Raw genomic sequence first — 14,588 nt, forward strand, 5'->3', positions numbered from 1 at the left:
CCACCGATCGCGGGCCCATGGCACCCTTGGCACGGCCGTGGTACTGCCGTGCCAATCGGTGCCATGGTTATAAAAAGCGAGTTTGTGACGCCGTTTTTACGAACGGCAAGACCAGGTGTGTTTGCCGTTCGTAAAAACGGCGGAAAGGGCTGGGACTTCGGCCCATCTAACAGCTGAGAATCGCTGCCGACCGTAAAAAAACGGCGGCAGCGATTCGGGTCGGGACTTCGGCGGGGGGGGGGGGGAGAATAGCGGGAGGGCGGCAAAAATGTCGGGAAGGCCCTCCCGCTATTCTCCCACCCGTCGTGGGGGTCGGAGAATTTCGCCCTAAGTGTGTGTTGAAACCCACACGGGATCTACAGGGTTAGAACAATCAGTCTCCCCGTGAGCCTCCCCAAATACTATCTCGCCCGTTAAGGGGGCAGGGAGCCCGAGATCATTCTTGATTAAGATCTGTGTAAAGTCGGCCAGTTATGGCTGGCACGGTAGCACAGTGGTTAGCACCGTTGCTTCACAGCACCAGAGTCCCAGGTTCAATTCCCGGCTTGGGTCACTGTCTGCGCAGACTCTGCACGTTCTCCCTGTTGTCTGCCTCCGGGAGCTCCAGTTAACTCCCACAAGTCCCGAAAGACGTGCTTGTTATGTGAATTGGACATTCTGAATTCCCCCTATGTGTACCTGAAGAAACACCGGGCTGTGGCGACGAGGGCATTTCTTAAGATTATTATAGTATTATTATGGAACCGACAGAGCAGACCTAGCTGGGATCTGATGTATATTGTAAAAATAATTGTTTGCAATAAACCAAGTTTTCTTTTTATCAAATCAGTTCGGACTCACTTGTTGCCTACTAAAATGTGGATGTTCGCGCACTGAAACTCGCCTGCAAATCCTTAGAAAAATTCAGCCCAGTGTCTCTTTAAATCATGAGGAATGAATTCATCATACCTCCTTAGATAGGTACAGCTGTTTTGTTCATTTTTGCTACCGTCTATCCATGAAAGCTTTCCTTCTGTATACAGCCAATCAATCTACTGCACTCAGTAATTACCAAAGCTTTGCTGGTATAAGGCTCAAAATAGCCTGCACTTCTAAGAGACTGTCAGCCTGGAGATGAACAATATGCAAGAAGGACATGCAGTCCTTGTACAATCCAGTCATTTCACAGATAGCTTCTAAGGTTGTAATAATCCTTTTGAGCAATCAATTTCCTAATGCCATTTTCAGAGAACGCCTGGACATGTTACCACATAATAAGACACCCAGTAGGTCTTTGTGAGATTGTAAAAAATCTCTCTTTCAGCTTGCAACATAAAATAACAAAAAGATTGGGGATCAGGAATTAATTAATTGATGTGATTAAACTGTCGTTTTCTCCTCTATATGTTAATACATTATTCAGTGACTGAAATTTGAATTTTAGATAGATACCTCCATGGAAATCTTGACAAAGCAAGATCCAAACACAATGGGCGGGATTCTCCGACCCCCCCTCCCCCCCGGGCCAGGTCGGAGAATCGCCGGGGGCCGCTTCAATCCCGCCCCCATCGTGTCCCAAATTCTCCGCCACAAGAGATTCGGCGGGGGCGGGAATCACGCCGTGTTGGTCGGCAGGCCCTCCTCCCCTGGGATGACAGATTTGGAGGCGATAGGGGCAGGGAACATAGTGGGGTGGCAGGGTGACATGAGGACAGTCCCATCATACAATCCAACAGCTGGGGAGGTTTCCTGGGAAATAGATCGGTTTTGCACTACATGGAGGCAGGCAGCCATTTTACAACGTAAGGCCCAAAGGGGGCGATTTTGCCTCAATGCCAAAGGCACATGAGGAGACCATCAGAACTAGAGGAAAGGCCTGCCCAGGGCCCAAACCCTTCCTCTGAAGGCCTTTGGGTGGCAGGTGGTGGAGGTGAGAATACCACCTTTGTCTTATGTCCATGACATCTTTGACAATCTCTCCTTAGCTCCGATCTATTCCTGTCATTCTATTCTGCCCCATCTCCTCCACTCGCCTCTCCAACTTACATTGCTACCACTCCTCATTTCTGTAGAAGAGTCAAATGGACTCAAAATGGTAACTCTGTTTCTCTCTTCACAGATGCTGCCAGACCAGCTAAGTTTATCCAGCATTTTCTGTTGGCTCCTGAACTGTTGACTCTCGGATTGGGCCTGGCAGCATCGGGAACCAGCTCGTTGTTCGAAGAGGTAGACTCTCAGAATATTGCACCACTGGTCTTACTACTAGCAAGAGTGGGCTAAGGAAAACCCGTTCGGTTCTGACATCAAGGTCCTCAAGCCCACAGGAAAGCCCAACCCAATATATCTGCATCAGGAATTCAGTGTCCTCTCAATTGGCTGCTGTAGCTTTGGCGAAAACTCTGGATAAATGCATAGCTAGGCTTCTTGTCAAATGTTCACTGAAGTTACAGTGTCCAATTGAGAAAAGCGCAAAGGACATTGGCAGCAACGTTTTGTATTTTGAAAAGAAGTGTCTTGCATTTTAGGTGGATTCTCCAGTGCACCTAAGAGGTGCCACATTGTTTTAGGACAGTAAGAAGTCTTACAACACCAGGTCAACATGTTTGTTTCAAACACTAGCTTTCGGAGCACTGCTCCTTCCTCAGGCTCCTTCAGTCATCAGAGGAAGGAGCAGTGCTCCGAAAGCTAGTGTTTGAAACAAATCTGATGGACTTTAACCTGGTGTTGTCAGACTTCTTACTGTGCTCACCCCAGTCCAACGCCGGCATCTCCACATCATTGTTTTAGGAGACAGGGTAGTGAAGATTTTTTTTAATTAATGCTAAATTACATTTCAAGAAGGGAATTAGGAAGTGCCTAAGATCCAAACTCCTTCAGCCATCAGCTTTCTTTGCTGATACCGCTGTTCTCTCCATTTTATTCACCAGTTGTTTTTATGTTTCTCTCCCTATGTAGTCCTTACCTCACTTTCCTACAACTTATTTTATGTTGTTGAGCTCCACAATAGTTTTCTATTCTGTGTGTCTGTACCAAATTGCCCCATGTGACCCAAAGGGCAAGGGCAGAATAATGCACAGCCTACAGGCCCAATCTCATAGGCCCCTAGCCAAATTGGGGGCCCCATCAAAAGGTCCTGTGCAAATTTGGGACTCTTTGGTAAAACTGACCATAATTCAGAGAAACTGCGTGCAACTACTTGAATTTAAAGTGGGCAGTTTTACCTTAATGTTGACACTGTATGTAAATATTTTTTGAGCTTATCTTTTTTGTTGTTTGCTACACGTTTGTTTTATCGGATGAAGAAGGGTGGATGTGGAAGATTCCCAAATAATCTTGGTGCCCAAGGCCCCAAGAATTATTAATCTGTCTCTACCTAAGGGTATATTCATTATTAAAAGTTAAATGTTTGAGCCTTGACTGCCTATTGCTAGTCATTAAGAATTTGATTATTTTTCTTTTTTGGATTTTTAAATTGCTCATTTTGTTACGATGGATTTTTTCCCATTTGTTACTATTATTGCAAATCTTTTAGAAACGGTTGAAAATCATAAGCAGGAGCGTAAATGGTCAAATACACTAACGGACTCTTGATTTTGCTACTGTTTTAATAATGATGTGAGCTATTGAATGTAAATGATGTGGGTTGAATTGTCTCAATTGTAACATTGAATTAATATCCTAGACTTCTCTCTCAATTACTATTGAGACCAGGGATAAACTTTACAGAATTTTTCATATATTACTTGCGGTTATTCAGATCCCACAGCATATTAATTAAAGGAGTTCAGGGGGGCTGTAACAATGAAGGCTGTACAAAGTTCATAGAAATGATAAGCTTGGCGATCTTCATTTGTACAATTCAGATACTTATGCAGTTTGACAAATTCATACAGGGTTTCTGTAGAAATGGTTACAAAAATGGTCATTAATGCTGCGTAATTCCTTTTCAGGCAGTCAGCTCGAAAGCCAAAGTGTTTTTATGGTGGTTTTCTTGTGCTTATCAAGCAGAGCGATCGTCTCAAACGAAAACAGAAAATGCTGCAAGTGCTCAAATCGTCTGACAGCTGCTGTGGAGAGAGAGAGATTAATGTTTCAGGTGGATGGCCTTTCGTTAGAAAAAGAAAAGTGAGAACTGAAATGGACTTTCAGTAAATGAAAGGGGAGGGTAGGAAAAAGATGAAAATTGAAAGATCTATAAAAGTGTGGAGGCAAGAGAGATTATATGAGACAACATAATCAAAAGGCGTGGTAATGGGTACAGTATAGTAAAGACACAAAAGCTGTGGCTAGAGGAAGTGAGAATTGCAGGATTTATTAATTTATGCTTTCACAAGGTCTGGGCATCACTGACTAGGCCCGTATTTATTGCCCATCCCTGTTTGTTCTTGAGAAGATGTTGGTGAGCTGTCTCCTTGAACCATTGTAGTCCACCTGGTGTAGGTACACGCAATGCTGTTGGGGCAGCCGTTCCAGGATTTTGATCCAGTGACAATGAAGGAACCACAATATTTTTCCAAGTCAGGATGATGTGTGGCTTGTTTGGGAACTTGCAGCTGGTGGTGTTTCCATGTAACTCCTGCTGTTGTTATACAAGGTGTTAGAGGGCATGGGTTTGGAAGGTGATGCTGAAGGAGCCTTGGAGAGTTGCTGCAGTGCATCTTTTAGATGCCGCACACAGACGCCACTCTACGCCAGTGGTGGAGGAAGAAAATGTTTAGGGTGGTGGTGCCATCCAGGTGGACTGTATTTTCCTGGATATTGTCAAACTTCTTGAGAGTATTGGAACTGCTTTCATCCTGAGGGTATTCGATCACACCCCTGACTTATACCTTGTAGATGGCAGACAGACTTTGGGGAGTCAAGAGGTGAGTTACTAACCACAGAATTCCTAGTCCATGACCTGGCCTTGGTCCAGTTCAGTTTCTGGTTAATAGTAGGCTGGTTAATAGGAGCTGGTTTAGCACACTGAGCTAAATCGCTGGCTTTGAAAGCAGACCGAGGCTGGCCAGCAGCACGGTTCAATTCCCGTACCCAAACAGGCGCCGGAATGTGGCGACTAGGGGCTTTTCACAGTAACTTCACTTGAAGCCTACTTGTGACAATAAGCGATTTTCTTTTTTTTTCATTAGTAACCCCCAGGATGTTCATAGTGGGGGATAGTTACTAACCACAGAATTCCTAGTCCATGACCTGGCCTTGGTCCAGTTCAGTTTCTGGTTAATAGTAGGCTGGTTAATAGGAGCTGGTTTAGCACACTGAGCTAAATCACTGGCTTTGAAAGCAGACCAAGGCTGGCCAGCAGCACGGTTCAATTCCCGTACCCGAACAGGCGCCGGAATGTGGCGACTAGGGACTTTTCACAGTAACTTCACTTGAAGCCTACTTGTGACAATAAGCGATTTTCTTTTTTTTTCATTAGTAACCCCCAGGATGTTCATAGTGGGGGATACAGTGATGGTAATTCCATTGAACGTGAATGGGAGATGGTTAGATTTAAAAAGGGCGCCCCGATCTCTGTGGAGCTGGGCTTACCATCTCTATGAGGTCCTGCTCCACCAGAGTGATGGTGCCAAACGCACCCCCTGCTTTGTTTTGACAAAGTGCCAGAAGATCTGGAGAGAAAGCTTGGTTGTTCCTCTGGTAAAAACATCCCAATTTCAGTCAGAACCTGACACTAGGCAATTTTTGGGGAAAATTCTGCCCTCTATCTTTTGCAGTGATCTTCTGGGTTCTTCCATCATTGAGGTTGGGGATTTTTATGGAGCCTCCTCCCCCAGTTAGTTATTTAATTGTCTATAGCCAGAATCCATGACTGAAAGTAGCAGGACTGTGGAGATTAGATCTGATTCTTTGCTGTAGGATCACTTAGTTCTGTCTATTGTATGCTGTTTATATTTGGCATGCAAGTATGGCATGATATCACTACAATGGAGATGGGACTTTGTGTCCACAAAAGGCTGTGCAGTGATCACTCCCACTGATGCTGTGATGGACTGAAGCAGCTACGAAAGGTAGCTTGGTGAGGATGAGGCCAAGTAGGTTTTTCTCTCTCGTTGGGTCCCACATGACCTGTTGCAGACCCAGTCTAACATCCATGTCCTTTAGGACCAGGCCAGCTTGTTCAGTAGTGCTGCTTTCAAGCCACTCTTAGTGATGGGTATAGAAGTTTCAGCCTCAGTGCCTCTTTCAAGTGGTGTTCATCAGCTTGGGGGGGGGGGGGGGGGGGGGGGGGGGAGAGAGAGAGAGAGAGAATTAGTACATACCCGGGAATGGTGATGTGGTGTCTGGAACATTGGAAGGAAGTAGTAACAGGACATTTGGAAAGTCAAATCACAACCTATCAGAGTCAGCATGGTTTTATGATGGATAAACTGTGTTTGATTAATTTGCTCGAGTCCCTTGCAGATTTAACAAGCAAAGTGGATATTGAGGGTCCTATAGATTTGTGTCTGAACTTCCAAAAGGCATTTCATAAGGTGTCGCACAAAAGGTTAATACACAAGGTAAGATCACACAGGGTTGGAGGTAGAGGATTGGCTAACCAACAGACAGCAGAGAGTAGGGAAAAATGGTTCTTTTTCTGGTTACCAAGCGGGAATTAGTGGTGTGCCACATGGTCCAGTCCTTGTGCGCCAAATATTTATAATCTATGAGTACAATTCAGCGACCCCATTGCGGCCATATCCAGGCGTAACGCGTGAATCACGCGAGAAACCAAACCAGGCTCCGAGCTGGCTGCTAGGGCAATCATGAGTTACCCAACTCGTTCCAGCCGGCAAGTCATCCTCGACATGGGGCGGCACGGTAGCACAGTGGTTAGCACAGTTGCTTCACAGCTCCAGGGACCCAGGTTCGATTCCCGGCTTGGGTCACTGTCTGCGCAGTCTGCACGTTCTCCCCGTGTCTGCGTGGATTTCCTCCGAGCGCTCCGGTTTCCTCTCACAGTCCAAAGACATGCAGGTTAGGTGGATTGGCCATGCTAAATTTCCCTTAGTGTCCAAAAAGGTTGGGTGGAGTTACTGGGTTACGGGGATAGGGTGGAGTCGTGGGCTTAAGTAGGATGCTTTTTCCAAGGGATGGTGCAGACGCGATGGACCAAATGGCCTCCTTCTGCATTGTACATTCTATGATTCTATGACACTGAGGGACTGACCAAGAAGAAAACAACATGGCAACGAGACAGTAGAACATCGAATCCATGGCGTTGGCAGGAAACGCCGCCTTATTCTTAAACATCACACATCAAATCACATGACTATCAATAAAAAATCTTACATTATCACATTTCCTACACGACAATAGTGACAACACTTCAATCAGAACTTCACCAGCAGTGGGCAGCATGGTGGCGCAGTGATTATCACTGCTGCCTCACAGCGCCGAGGACCTGGGTTTGATCCCGGCCCGGGTCACTGTCCATGTGGAGTTTGCACATTCTCCCTGTACCTGCGTGGGCTTCACCCCCACAACCCAAGGATGTGCAGGGTAGGTGAATTGGCCACGCTAAATTGCCCCTTAATTGGAGAAAATAATTGGGTACTCTAAATTTTTTAAAAAAGAACTTCACCAGCAGTAAAGTACTTTGAGACATCTGGTGGTCATGGAGAGTGCTGTAAAAATGCTAGTCTTTCTTTTTCTTCTACCAGCATTTAAAAAGGAATGTTAATGTATTAATTTAAATACAAATATTAGATATGTAATGAAAATCAATGGGATCTGATATCATAGAATCGCTACAGTGCAGGAAGAGGCTATTTGGCTCATCGAGTCTGCAACCATCCTCGGAAAGAGCCCACTACCTAGGCCTACACCCCCGCCCTATCCCCATAACCCCACTTAACATTTTTGGACGCTAAGGAGCAATTTTAGCATGGCCAAACCACCTAGCCTGCACATCTTTAGACTGTGGGAGAGAACCAGAATGTGCAGACGAAACCCATGCAGACACAGGGAGAACATAAAGACCCCAAACAGACAATAACCCAAGATTGGGATTGAACCGGTGTCCCTGGCACTGTGAGCCAGCAGTGCTAACCATTGTGCCACCATGCCACCACTCATGTATCCCATGAGGCCAGCCCTGCGTAAATTATATGAAGATTTATTTAAACTATTTGAAATTGATTTCTAGATATCAACTGTCTTATAGGCTTTTTTAATTGAAACTCGGTTTCTTTTCAATAGAACTGAGATAGTTCAGAGGCGATCTGTTAGAAATGTGCGGAGCTTTTGCAAGATAAAATGGACAATCCAGTTTGATTTGGTATTGAGTCAATAATTAGTGAATATTAACTTAAGCTCATCACCGAAAGATGAAGGGAGATACACACAGAGGAACACAAACATAGAATCAAAGAATCCCTACAGAGCAGAAAGAGGCCATTTGGCCCATCGAGTCTGCCCCAACACTTCAAAAGAGCACCCTACCTAGGCCCAATCCCCACTCTAGCTCTGTATCCCCACCCAAACTTTGGACACTAAGGGGAAATTTAGCATGGCCAATCCACCTAACCTGAACATCTTTGGGCTGTGGGAAGAAACCTGGAGGCACCTGGAGGAAACCCACGCAGACACGGCGAGAAAGTGCAAACTCCACACATGGACCTGAGGTGCTGTGAGGCAGCAGTGCTAACCATGGTGCCACCATAGGTGGTTTTTGACTGTTCTACTAGAAAGTGGCCACCAGTTGCCTCCCTTCCCACATCCTGGTTTCACACAAGGGGCGGGATTCTCCCCTACCTGGCGAGGCGGGCCGTACCGGCACCGAGGAGTGGCGGGAACCACTCTGGCATCGTGCTGCCCGGAAGGTGCAGAATCCTCCGCACCTTCAGGGGCTAGGCTGGCACCAGCGGGGTTGGCGCCGCGCAAGCCGGCGCCGAAGGGCCTCCGCTGGCCGGAGCAAGTTGGCGCATGCGCAGGAGCGACAGCATATGCTGGCGTCATCCCAACGAATGCGCAGGAGGGTTCTTCTCCGCGCCGGCCATGGCAGAGGTTGGCAGCAGCCGGCACAGAGGGAAAGAGTGCCCACACGGCACAGGTCCGCCCGTGGATCTGTGGGTCCCGATCGCGGGCCAGACCACTGTGGGGGCCCCCCACCCACCCGGGCCAGATCCCCCCCCGCGTCCCCCTGAGGACTCTGCAGGCCGCCCCTAGAGCCATGACCCGCCAGTACGGACCTGGTTTGTTTTGCCCCGGCGGGCCGGCCGAAAACGGGCGCCCACTCTGCCAATCGCAGGCCAGAGAATTGCCGGGGGGGGTCGCTCGGGAATCTGTGGATCTGTAGTCCAGACAGTGAAGGTCATCAGGCTTCCTTCCCGAAAGGACATTATTCAACCAGTTGGATTTTTATGACAATCGATGATAATTTCAAGGTCACCGCTACTGAGACTTGCTTTCAATTCCAGTTTGTAATTGAATCCAAATTTCACCAACTGTTAGGTTGGGATTTTAACCCATGCCTCCAGAGCATTAACCTGGGCCTCTGGATTAATAGCCCAGCGAAATTATCACGATGCCACTGTCGCCCTAATTTGAATATTCCAGATTTGCAAAAAAAAAAATAGCTTCCAAACATATAATCACATATCATGTTAAAAAAAGACATTTGGGTTGGGACCCTCCAGTTCCGCCCGCTAGATGCGAGATTAGCGACCCGTTATGAGTCTCCGTGCCCACCCCGCTGGCCATAGCGGGTTTCCTTGCCGGGATTCCTGACCCAACTCGGCAGATTTAAAGTGGTTCATAAAAGATGCAAGTGCTTTGTGAGAAAAACCTTGTCACACAGCGAGTAGTTCAGGTCTGGAATGCACAGCCTGGATGTGTGGTGGAGGCAGGCTCAATCAAAGAATTCAAGAGGGCATTAGATGATCACTTAAACAGAAACGATTTGAAAGGGTACAGGGAAAAGGCAGGAGAATGGCACTAACTCATAATGACATTTGGAGTGCCGGTACGAATCTTGGGCTGACTGGCTTCCTTCTGTACCATGACTGTAAATATGTTGGGTTCCTGAAACACTGACAACAAGGACTTTTAACAAACAACAGTTTATTCACTAGCAGTGCATTAACAAATGGTACATCTACAAACAGTAATTGGTTACAGTGCGGAACAAGGGGCCAAACAAAGCAAATGCATAAGCAAGAACAGCATAGGGCATGGTGTATAGTGTCCTTACAGGGAACAGATCAGTCTGAGGGGGAGTCGTGGAGGAGTCTAGTAGCTGTGGGGAAGAAGCTGGTCCTATGTCTGGATGTGTGGGTCTTCGGACTTCCGTACCTTCTGCCTGATGGAAGAAGGCAATGCCTAGGTGGGAGGGGTGTCTGATAAAGCTGGCTGCCTTCCTGAGGCAGCGGGAGTTGTAGACAGAATCAACGTGCAGGTGGCAAGCTTGTGTGATGCGTTGGGCTGAGTTCACCACGCTCTGCAGTTTCTTGTGAACTTGGGCCGAGCAGTTGCCATACCAGGCTGTGATGCAACCTGATAGGATGCTCTCTATCGCACATCTGTAGAAGTTTGTGAGAGTCGATGCAGACATGCCGAATTTCTTTAGCTTCCGTGGGAAGTAGAGACGTTGTTGGGCTTTCTTGACTGTTGCATCAACGTGAGTGGACCAGACAGACTGTTGGTGATGGTGACCCCAGGAACTTAAAGCTGTCGATCATCTCCACTTCGGAGCCATTAATGCAGACAGAGGTGTGTGTCATGCTACACTTCCTGAAGTCGATGATCAGTTCCTTGGTCTTTCAGACATTTAGAGAGAGGTTGTTTTCGGTACACTATACAATCCAGTGATCCATCTCCCTTCTGTAATCTGATTCATCGATGTTTGAGATATGGCCAACCACAGTCGTATCATCTGCAAATTTATAGATTGAGTTTGAGTTAAACCTTGCCATACAGTCGTGTGTGTATAGGGAGTACAGTAGAGGATTGAGCACACATCCTTACGGGGCCCCGGTGTTTAGCATTATTGTGGAGGAGTTGCTGGTGCCTATCCTGACAGATTGTGTTTGTTGGTGAAGAAGTCAAGAATCCAGCTGCACAGGGAGGGGGTCAAGTCCAATAATGCAGAGTTTGGTTATTAGTCTTGTTGGGATACTGTTGTTGAAGGAGGAGCTGGATTAAACTATTGCAGCTTATCACGTCTCCTGTTTCTCTGCTCCCCCCCCCCCCCCCCCCCCCCCCCAGCCCCCCACAATTTTCGTTGTAGAAATCTGAGATCTGAGTTCAAAGGCCAGTTCTAGACTAGTCCTGGAACCTCATGTTCCGTTTGCTCAGATGCCCTGAGTGTGTGGTTATCCTGGTTGGTGGTGTTATAGTCTTTCTCAGGCTGGTGTCCTCAGAGTGGACGACCTGGAATCATTCTGTCAGTGTGTTTGGTGGATGCAGGGCTCACTGCAGTGGCCTCTGGAGGTGTCTGCATGTCACTGGTGTAGGTGCCTGTGTCATAGGCCAGATGACTGGAGTGCTGTGGTATCTGTTAGTGCTTGTTCCGATAACTATAGGAGGTGATGCCGTTTGAGTACGTAGTGGGCACCCTCTGAGGCTACCATGTAACTGTTTGGTTGCAGGCATGGTTGTGTACCACCGCCAACTTGTCATGGCCACGTGCGGTCTGAATCCTGACCATTTGACCAGATGTTAGATGGTCAAGTCTGTTGTCATCTCGATCATTGGATTCATAGTACGTTTTGCTTGTCAAAAGGTGTTGCAGGAGGACATCACTCGTGTTAATTTCAAGTTTGGACAGCAGCAAAGCCTTAACAGTAGGAATTATAACCCTGGTACACCTGGACAAAGGTCATTGTGCTGATGAGGACAGGTCGAGTCGTGGTCGATTTGGCAGGTTAAGGAGTGCAATATAGTCATTTGTGTGATCCCATTTGCATTTCTCAAGAATCACGCTTAGCTGAGCATGCAGCCCATTCCACCAGACCATTTAACTGTGGGTATAGGGGGCTGCTCGTGATACGCTCAAAGTTCCATCTGTGTGCAAGGTTTTGAATGGAGACGAATTGGTGAACATTGCCTGTTGTGAGTCTCTGTTGGATGTCGTTATGTGGCAAAGTGTCACTTGAGCTTGATGATGACTGTGTTACTTGTCATGTTTGGCAGGTAGTCAAGTTGTAACCACCCGGAATGCGAAACAACTAAGACTAGGTGTTGATAACCATTCCGACCAAAGATGTCAGCTGCTGTGAATGACCATGGGAGATCTGGGACCTCATGTAAATGCAGCTGTTCCTTCAGTTGATGAAGCTTGAGTGCCTTGCATGTTACAGTACTGTACACTTCCCTTTCCATGTCTGCCTACGTGGTGGGCATGTACAGTGATTGCTTGGCCCTTCTTCCAACCCGGGGTGCCTATGATGACGTTGTTGGGTGTAGTACCTCTGAAGAGAAGTAGTGATGATGAATCACTGGCCACGATTATTCGTCAAATAACTTACAATCATAATTAAAACAAACAGAACTTTGGCATGGACAATAAAAGAAAATTTATTATTTCACTCACTTGGGTATTAAAATTTAACTTTTCCCAACCTGACCTTTCCCAAACACAACAAGATCACCATCTTTGAATAGCTAAACAGTTATGTGTCCCATCATGCTTTTATTTTTAAGGGGCAGTAATCCTTTGACAAAGAAGACAGCGAGTGGTAGTGGATGGAAAGTATTCCGCCTGGAGGTCTGTGACCAGTGGTGTCCCGCAGGGATCTGTTCTGGGACCTCTGCTCTTTGTGGTTTTTAGAAATGACTTGAATGCGGAAGTGGAAAGGTGGGTTAGTAAGTTTGCTGATCACACAGAGGTTGGTGGTGTTGTAGATAGTTTTGAGGGCTGGTGCAGGTTACAACAGGACATTGACAGGATGCAGAGCTGGGCTGAGAAGTGGTAGATGGAGTTCAATCCAGATAAATGTGACGTGATTCATTTTGGAACATCAAATTTGAATGCTGAATACAGGGTAAAAGGTAGCATTCTTGGAAGTGTGGAGGAACAGAGGGATCTTGGGGTCCAGGTAGATAGATCCCTCAAAGTTGCCACCCAGGTTGATAGATATGTGAAAATTTCTACATGTATCACAATATATTTATTAAAAATATGTATTTTATATTTTTGTTTTATACTTTTGTTTTATGTATATACATATATATGTATTTGATGAGAATGGCATTAGGAGGATAAAAGAGCATAAGAAGGAACGAGACTCAGAGTGGATTTGGGAGATATAAGAGCGTAAGAAAGAGCAAGACTGGGAGCCGTGCCAGTTGGACAGAAGAGAACGAGAAAGAGCGAGACTGGGAGTGGAGTGCCAGCTTGGAGTTTGGAGCTCCTGAGGTGATGTAAGGATTCAAAAGTGACTGGGGCAAGTGGAAGCAGCCGATTGGGAAGTATGGCAGGTAAGCATTTACTACTTTTATTGCTTACAGTTTGTAAGGTTATATTTTGTGATTTTAGCTTGTAAGAGTTATATTCTGTAGTAACAAAGACAGAGACGGGCCCAAGATTAATTGATGTTATTTGATTTTAAGTACCTTTCAGAAGGCTTAATTTAAAGGTGTAAATCACAGCAGGAGAACTCAAAGCCGTGGTGTGCTTCTCCTCCCCTGTGTGGGAAGCTGAAATATTTCCAATGCCTGAGGCCAGCTTGTGTAAAGGAAGTGTCTTCAGGTGCAGCTCCTGGAAGCCCTGGTTTTCAGCTGGAGCAGAGGTTGGAGGCACTGTGGAGCATCCATGAGGTGCAGAATGAAGTGGATAGCCTATATATAGAGAGGTGGTCACATCGCAGGCTCAGACTCTACAGCCAAGAAGAGAATGGGTGACTACCAGGCAGAGCAAGAGGACTAGGCAGGCAGTGCAGGAATCTCCTCTGTCCATTCTTCTGAAAATGCATATTTGGATACTATTGGGGGAATGGCCTCTCAGGGGAAGGCAGCAACAGAGAAACTCATTGCACCAGTTGGCTCTGCTGCACAAAAGAGGAGTAAAAGGTGTAGGGTGTAATAGTTATTGGGGATTTAACTGTAAGGGACTAGATAGGTGTTTCTGTGGCCGCAAACAAAACTGAAGGATGGTATGTTACCTCCTTGGTGCTAGGGTCAGGGATGTTTCCGAGTGGCTACAGGACATTCTGGATGGTGAGACTGAGCAACCAGTGGTCGTAGCGCACATCAGTACAAACAACATAGGTAAAAAAAAAGGATGAAGTCCTCAAGCAGAATATAGGGAGTTAGGAAATAAGTTGAAAAGTAGGGCCTCAAATGTAGTGATCTCAGGATTACTATCACTACCATGTTCTATTCATAGCAGAAATAGCAGTATATATCAGGTGAATACATGGCTGAAGAACAGAAGTGAATAAAAAAAGTGAAATCAAGGACCAAAACAAACAGGGCTTCAGTGAAAAATAATGGGAACGGGACAAAGAATGTTGAGAAGACAAGCCTTAAGATTTTATGCCTTAATACGCAGAGCAATCACAATAAAATGTGGATGAAATAATCTCACAAATAGATGTAAATGGGTATGATATACTTGGAATTACAGAGAGATGGTTGCAGGGTGACCAGGGATGGGAATTGAACATCCAGGGTATTCAGTATTT

At 46.3% G+C, this 14,588-nt stretch overlaps 1 long non-coding RNA gene across 1 annotated transcript; it reads left to right on the forward strand.

Moving 5' to 3' along the window:
• The first annotated feature begins 831 nt into the window (after positions 1 to 831).
• LOC119952025 lies at positions 832 to 13,377 on the forward strand. Its single transcript, XR_005457744.1, has 4 exons — positions 832 to 960; positions 2,099 to 2,205; positions 3,930 to 4,075; positions 13,161 to 13,377. It is a non-coding gene; the product is annotated as an uncharacterized LOC119952025 (long non-coding RNA).
• The last annotated feature ends 1,211 nt before the right edge of the window (positions 13,378 to 14,588 follow it).

This window comes from Scyliorhinus canicula, chromosome 17 (genome assembly GCF_902713615.1).
Source record: "Scyliorhinus canicula chromosome 17, sScyCan1.1, whole genome shotgun sequence".
NCBI classification, from domain to species: domain Eukaryota; kingdom Metazoa; phylum Chordata; class Chondrichthyes; order Carcharhiniformes; family Scyliorhinidae; genus Scyliorhinus; species Scyliorhinus canicula.